Here is a 7,500-nt window from a genome sequence, read left to right on the forward strand (position 1 = left end):
AGAAAGAGAGAAAGAGAGAGAGAGAGAGAGAGAGAGAGAGAGAGAGAGAGAGCAGGGGGTGAGGGGGTGGGGGTTAAAATAAGATAACACAATAACAACAACAAATGAAAGTTACTCGTGCACTAATAGAAAAAGAAAATCTCCCATTCCCCTCCCACTGTGACTCCAACCGGAGGCCTATCCCCCCCCCCCCACCTCTCTCCCTCACTCCTTCCTTCCTCCCCCCCCCCCCCTCCCCCCCGTCCAACCATTGAAACTCTGGTGATGGGCAGCTTCCAAATACCGCCCTAATGAAATTGGCAGCACTCTCTATTGATTTGTGCTTTGTTTCTCTTTCTACATGCTGTTATGGCCTGTTTCTATTTTCCCCTTTTTTGGTTTTTTCTTGTTTTGATTTTTTAAGGTTGTATTGGATTTTCTACTTTTCGTTCTTACGAATGGGCTTTTGGGCTTTTACATATATGGCCCCGTTTTTATGTGTTTTTTCTTTTCCCTTCTATCCGTTGTTAAGGCAACCATGCTCCATTTTCATAAACGAACGATGCTCCATTTTCTGGGATGATTGCACAATGGGATGTTTTCATGAAACTTCTTCTCCAAGGCACTGGTGTGTTTTCACATAACGATTGTGTTGACTTGTGAGACTGGAGGCGAAGTCTTCATGGATCATGTGTGATTTCCTACGAGAAAGAACCCGAAAACGCGAGTGATGAGTAATTCCACAATACAGGCCTACGCACAGCTCGGTTTATATCCCAGACTGACAAAAGCTTAGAGTTGGGCCAACAGCAAGGTCCAAAGTGAGAGCTGTATGATCAATGGTTTCTCCATTGCAGTGGGAAGTCATTCACAGCTTAGTCTTTTGTGAAGGACTATAACCCTCAAACTAGGGGGTGAGATTGCACTGGCTGTTGGTGCTAGAGCCTTGGGGGCTTGTTGGCCTCTTGGGAACCATCCCATAAAACCCTCTTAGTCGAGAAAGTGGGGATGCAACTTTGGCAAGACATTATCCATAGTAATTAAATTCTAGCCCAGATAGACAGAACAGCAGCTGTCTCCTCTGCTGTTCTGATGGTCACGACTGACTATCATACAGGCCAACCGATCAAAATCATAGTTTTGCTCACCATCTGAGACTAGTCTTTGTCGAACCGAAAGCCATGAGCTGGGAATCGAAAAGTCCATCAGCGGCTGTCACACTGGGCAATAACCGTTGATATTGTGTTCACTCTCTGTGTGTGGAGATGTCCAGTCTTATCAAATGATTAATCCCCCTCCCCCTCCCACCGAACTCCGCACCCCCCCCCACCCCTCTATTCCTGATGTTGAGAGCCTGTAGGTGACTTAAGTGGTTGCCTGGTTGGTTTGGAAATTCGGTTTGTTGCTGGCTGGTCGGTTGGTTAGGTTGGCGCCACCCCAGAAAAAACAACAACAACAACGAAAAACAAAAACAGATTGAAAGTGATGACCTGACGGGCGCAATAGCCGAGTGGTTAAAGCGTTGGACTGTCAATCTGAGGGTCCGGGTTCGAATCACGGTGACGGCGCCTGGTGGGTAAAGGGTGGAGATTTTTACGATCTCCCAGGTCAACATATGTGCAGACCTGCTAGTGCCTGAACCCCCTTCATGTGTATACGCAAGCAGAAGATCAAATACGCACGTTAAAGATCCTGTAATCCATGTCAGTGTTCGGTGGGTTATGGAAACAAGTACATACTCCGAATGCGGAGTATGGCTGCCTACATGGCGGGGTAAAAACGGTCATACACGTAAAAGCCCACTCGTATGCATACGAGTGAACGTGGGAGTTGCAGCCCACGAACGCAGAAGAAGAAGAAGAAAGTGATGACCCATCAGTGCATGTTTCATCTGTAACGTTTACATATCTGGTTTTCCAGCTATCCTGGCCTGACCAGAACGTTGGGTTTATGCACTGGTCTGACATCTGCTCCTTTTTGTGATTACAAAAAAAAAGAAGAAAAAAAAAGACAGACGTGGTGTGGTCCAGTCCTCACACTTTGACACATCCCTGAAACAGAAACTGTCACTGAAACTGGCATGGCACTTGCACAGGTGCTGTTTGGGGTTTATCCAGGGACTGTAGATCTTCTGTTTGATCCTTATTTCTGTTTGACACAAAGGTGGGAGAAGAGGGAAGGTGGGACGGTGGGGTGAAGGAATGTGGTGAGGATGGTGGTGGTGGTGGTGGTTTGGGTGGTGGTCTTGGAGGGAAGATGAGCCGACATGCTGGAAAGAAAGTGAGGGGGGGGGGGAGTAGGGGGTGGGGGTGGTGGGGGGGGGGAAGCGAACGAAGGGAAAAACCGGGACACGTGTATTCCCAGCGGGACTCTCTCTCCTCTTTCTCCCCCTCCGCCCTCTTCCCCCTTTCTCCTTGTCTGTGTCAGTCTCTCCTCTCTCTCTCTTTCTTCCTCTCTGTCTCTCCCTCACTAACCCTCTCGCTCTGTTTCTCTCTCTCTCTCTCATACCATTTTCTTTATCTCTCTTCTATCTCCTCCCCTCTTCATCCCCCCTCTCTCTCCCTCTCCCTCCCCCCCTTCATCTCTCACAGCTTTGATTTCGTGCATGTAGCATATTACTATATTTTCATATCGTGAAAAATATGGACAATATTGTCGTTCAACCTCTGACGACTTGCGTCTCTCTCTCTCTCTCGGTCTTTGTGTGTGTGTGTGTGTGTGTGTGTGTGTGTGTGTGTGTGTGTGTGTGTGTGTGTGTGTGTGTGTGTGTGTGTGTCACGGTGTGTGTCACGGTGTGTGTGTGTGTGTGTGTGTGTGTGTGTGTGTGTGTGTGTGTGTGTGTGTGTGTGTGTTTTAATCATACCTTCCCTCAAATCAGAATTTGCTTGTGTTGCTCAGTTAATATTTTAATCAAATGGTTGCGAAAATGTCAGTACAACAAACAGTTAATCTGACAATAAATGGTTTCAGTCAGTGTGTGTGTGTGTGTGTGTGTGTGTGTGTGTGTGTGTGTGTGTGTGTGTGTGTGTCTCCCCACCCTCCCTCTCTCTGTTCTTCCCCCCCCCCTCTCATCTCATCCGCTTCATCCCTTTCTCTCCCCCCCCCCACACACCTCCAAGCACCTTCCTTCCATCTTCGCATGTTCTTTTCTGTGTCAAAGCTTACCTCTTGCTCACCTTCCAGCTCCAAGTACATTAACTCACTCAGTACGGCCAGTCCTCTCTTCTCCTCTACACAGACCTTTAGCTTCCGTCGTCAGAACTGTGGTATTCTTTGTCAACATTCACCTCTTGCGTATAAGAACCTTCTGCTTGCAATATTTTGATGATGGTAATTGGGATGAAACGCTGTTAACGTCGTCTCTTTCGCCGTTCGTATGGAGAGAGTTAAATTAACAATACATGTGGTGTGAACAAAAGCGCAGGAATAGGAGTTAGAAATGCTCAGATATCAACTCGATATCTTGAAAATAATGAGACACCACCCACAGTTTACTCATCTCTCTCCACACTTCTCCCTCATGCTTTCATTTTTTTTTAATGGCTTTCCGTCAAGAGAATGGAATTTTGAACAAAGCAGATGATACAGGAAATGACTATCACTTAAAACAAGGCAAACAAAGGTTTTATTTTATTGTGTGTGTGTGTGTGTGTGTGTGTGTGTGTGTGTGTGTGTGTGTGTGTGTGTGTGTGTGTGTGTGTGTGTGTGTGTGTGTGTGTGTGTGTGCCTGATTCATTCTCAGAGGATAATGTTTCCACATGATCTTGGCATTCTACCGGCAAGCTTTATGAAAAAAAGGAAGAAAAGAAAAGAAAAGAAAAGAAAAACAAACAACAAGAAGTTTGATGAGATAATCATTCGTCCCAAGAAAAGGACAAATCCAAAGGGAAAATGAAAAAAACTTGTCAGGCACGATCAGCGAGAAACTCAATAGCAATCGAAGACAGGACGAACAAACGATTGAAAAAATAAGGAAGAAAGAAAGAAAGAAAGAAAGAAACAAATGAAAGAAAGAAAAGAAAAGAGAAGAAAACAAGAAAAGAAAGGAAAGAAGGAAGAAAGTAAGAACGAAAGAAAGACGAAAAAAATCGAAAAAACAAAACAAGAAAGGAGAAACGAAAGAAAGAAAGAAGAATGAATGAAAGAACGAAAGAGAGAGAGGGGGGATAGAAAGAGAAAGAAAGAGAGAGAGAGGGGGAGAGAAAGAGAAAGAAAGAGAGAGAAGGGGGAGAGAAAGAGAACGAAAGAGAGAAAGAAGAATGAATGAAAGAACGAAAGAGAGAGAAGGGGGAAAGAAAGAGAAAGAAAGGGAGAGAGAGGGGGAGAGAAAGAGAAAGAAAGAGAGAGAGAGGGGGAGAGAAAGACAAAGAAAGAGAGAGAAGGGGGAGAGAAAGACAAAGAAAGAGAGAGAAGGGGGAGAGAAAGAGAAAGAAAGGGAGAGAGAGGGGGAGAGAAAGAGAACGAAAGAGAGAGAAGGGGGAGAAAAAGAGAACGAAAGAGAGAGAAGGGGGAGAGAAAGAGAACGAAAGAGAGATAAGGGGGAGAGAAAGAGAAAGAAAGAGAGAGAAGGGGGAGAGAAAGAGAACGAAAGAGAGAGAAGGGGGAGAGAAAGAGAACGAAAGAGAGAGAAGGGGGAGAGAAAGAGAACGAAAGAGAGAGAAGGGGGAGAGAAACAGAAAGAAAGGGAGAGAGAGGGGGAGAGAAAGAGAACGAAAGAGAGAGAGAGGGGGGAGAGAAAGAGAAAGAAAGAGAGAGAGAGGGGGAGAGAAAGAGAAAGAAAGAGAGAGAGAGGGGGAGAGAAAGAGAAAGAAAGAGAGAGAAGGGGGAGAGAAAGAGAAAGAAAGGGAGAGAGAGGGGGGAGAGAAAGAGAAAGAAAGAGAGAGAAGGGGGAGAGAAAGAGAAAGAAAGAGAGAGAAGGGGGAGAGAAAGACAAAGAAAGAGAGAGAAGGGGGAGAGAAAGAGAAAGAAAGGGAGAGAGAGGGGGAGAGAAAGAGAAAGAAAGAGAGAGAAGGGGGGAGAGAAAGAGAACGAAAGAGAGAGAAGGGGGAGAGAAAGAGAAAGAAAGAGAGAGAAGGGCGAGAGAAAGAGAAAGAAAGGGAGAGAGAGGGGGGAGAGAAAGAGAAAGAAAGAGAGAGAGAGGGGGAGAGAAAGAGAAAGAAAGAGAGAGAAGGGGGAGAGAAACAGAAAGAAAGGGAGAGAGAGGGGGGAGAGAAAGAGAAAGAAAGAGAGAGAAGGGGGAGAGAAAGAGAAAGAAAGAGAGAGAAGGGGGAGAGAAAGACAAAGAAAGAGAGAGAAGGGGGAGAGAAAGAGAAAGAAAGGGAGAGAGAGGGGAGAGAAAGAGAAAGAAAGAGAGAGAAGGGGGAGAGAAAGAGAACGAAAGAGAGAGAAGGGGGAGAGAAAGAGAAAGAAAGGGAGAGAGAGGGGGAGAGAAAGAGAAGAAAGGGAGAGAAGGGGGAGAGAAAGAGAAAGAAAGAGAGAGAGAGGGGGAGAGAAAGAGAAAGAAAGGGAGAGAGAGGGGGAGAGAAAGAAAGAAGAAAAAAGAAAGGTTCACAAGAAGGTAGAAAAAAGAAAAGAAAAAGGAGGATATGAATGGGGTAAGAAAGAGAAAAAGAAATATAGAAGTTGTAAGACGAGAGAGAGAGAGAGAGAGAGAGAGAGAGAGAGAGAGAGAGAGAGAGAGAGAGAGAGTGATTGATTGATGTGGATACTTCTATAGCGCCTATCCTCGGTCAGAGACCAAGCTCTAAGCGCTTTACATACACGGGGACATTTGCACCACAGGCTGCCTACCTGGGTAGAGCCGACTGACGGCTGCCACTGGGCGCTCATCATTCGTTTCCTGTGTCATTCAATCAGATTTCAGACGCACACACATACACACTCAGACAGACATGTAACATTTTACGTGTATGACCGTTTGTTTCTTTCTTTTATTTACCTCGCCATGTAGGCAGCCATACTCCGTTTTCGGGGGTGTGCATGCTGGGTATATTCTTGTTTCCATAACCCACCGAACGCTGACATGGATTACAGGATCTTTAACGTGCGTATTTGATCTTCTGCGTGCGCATACACACGAAGGAAGTTCAGGCACTAGCAGGTCTGCACATATGTTGACCTGGGAGATCGGAAAAAATCTCCACCCTTTACCCACCAGGTGCACCGAGATTCGAACCCAGGACCCTCAGATTGAAAGTCCAGCGCTTTAACCATTCGGCTATTGCACCCGAGAGAGACAGAGAGAGAGAGACAGAGACAGGGAGACTAAAGCATGTGGTGATAGTAGCAGATGCAGACGTGGTGATAGTGGCAGATGCAGATGGCAGAGCGGGGGGAATGTTTACAGGAAGGATGAATGGACTGTCATGCCGTGGGTTTGTGTTTCCTTTGATTGAGCCATGGATTGATTTATTGATCCCCTCCCCCCTCTCTCTCTCCCCTCTCTCTTTCTTTCTCTCTCTCCCTTTCTCTCTCTCTCTCCCTCCCCTCTCTCTCTTTCTTTTTTTGTCTCTCCCCCCCTCTCTCTCTCCCCCACCAGCTTTCTCTCTGTCTTTCACACACACACACACACACACACACACACACACACACACACACACACACGCACACACACACACACACACACACACACACACATACACACGCGGTAAAAGACAAGAGAGAGAGAGAGAGAGAGAGAGAGAGAGAGAGAGAGAGAGAGAGAGAGAGAGAGAGAGAGAGTTCGTATTTCTTTCTTTCTCTCTTTTACTTTTGTGTTCTTTTTCCCTTCTTTCTTCCTTCTGTTCTTCCATTTTTTCTTTCCCCCTTTTTTCTTTCTTATAACCTTCATGTTTTCCCTTTCTTTCTTTCTTTCTCCCTTCCTTCTTTCGTTCACGCCTTTCTTTCTTTTGTCTTTCTTTCTTTCGTTCTTCCTTCCTTCCTTCGTTCATGCCTTTATTTGTTTTTGTCGTTCTTTTTTCTTTCTTTCTTCCATTCTTCCTTCCTTCCTTCATTCATGCCTTTCTTTCGTTCTTTCTTTTTGTCTTTCTTTCTTCCATTCTCCCTTCCTTCTTTCGTTCATGCCTTTCTCTGTTTTAGTCTTTCTTTCTTTCGTTCTTCCTTCCTTTGTTCATGCCTTTCTTTCGTTCTTTCGTCTTTCTGTCTTTCGTTCTTCCTTCCTTCCTTCGTCCATGCCTTTCTTTCTTTCTTTTTGTCTTTCTTTCTTCCGTTCTTCCTTCCTTCCTTCGTTCATGCCTTTCTTTCTTTCTTTCTTTCTTTTTGTCTTTCTTTCTTCCATTCTTTCTTCCTTCCTTCATTCATGCCTTTCTTTCTTTCTTTCTTTCTTCGGTCATGCCTGTTTTCTTTTCTGTCCTTTTTCTGTCTCTCTGTCTTTGCATCTTCCTTCTTTTCATTTTTTTCTTTTCTTCTTTCTTGTTCAACCCCCACCCCACTCCACCCCACCACCCCATCCCCTAAAACCTGCGTTCGTCCTGTGATGATCAGAGCGTGCAGCGTGGAAACACCACTGAATAACACAATGGG

The sequence above is a fragment of the Babylonia areolata genome, chromosome 1 (genome assembly GCF_041734735.1).
Source record: "Babylonia areolata isolate BAREFJ2019XMU chromosome 1, ASM4173473v1, whole genome shotgun sequence".
NCBI classification, from domain to species: Eukaryota; Metazoa; Mollusca; class Gastropoda; order Neogastropoda; family Buccinidae; genus Babylonia; species Babylonia areolata.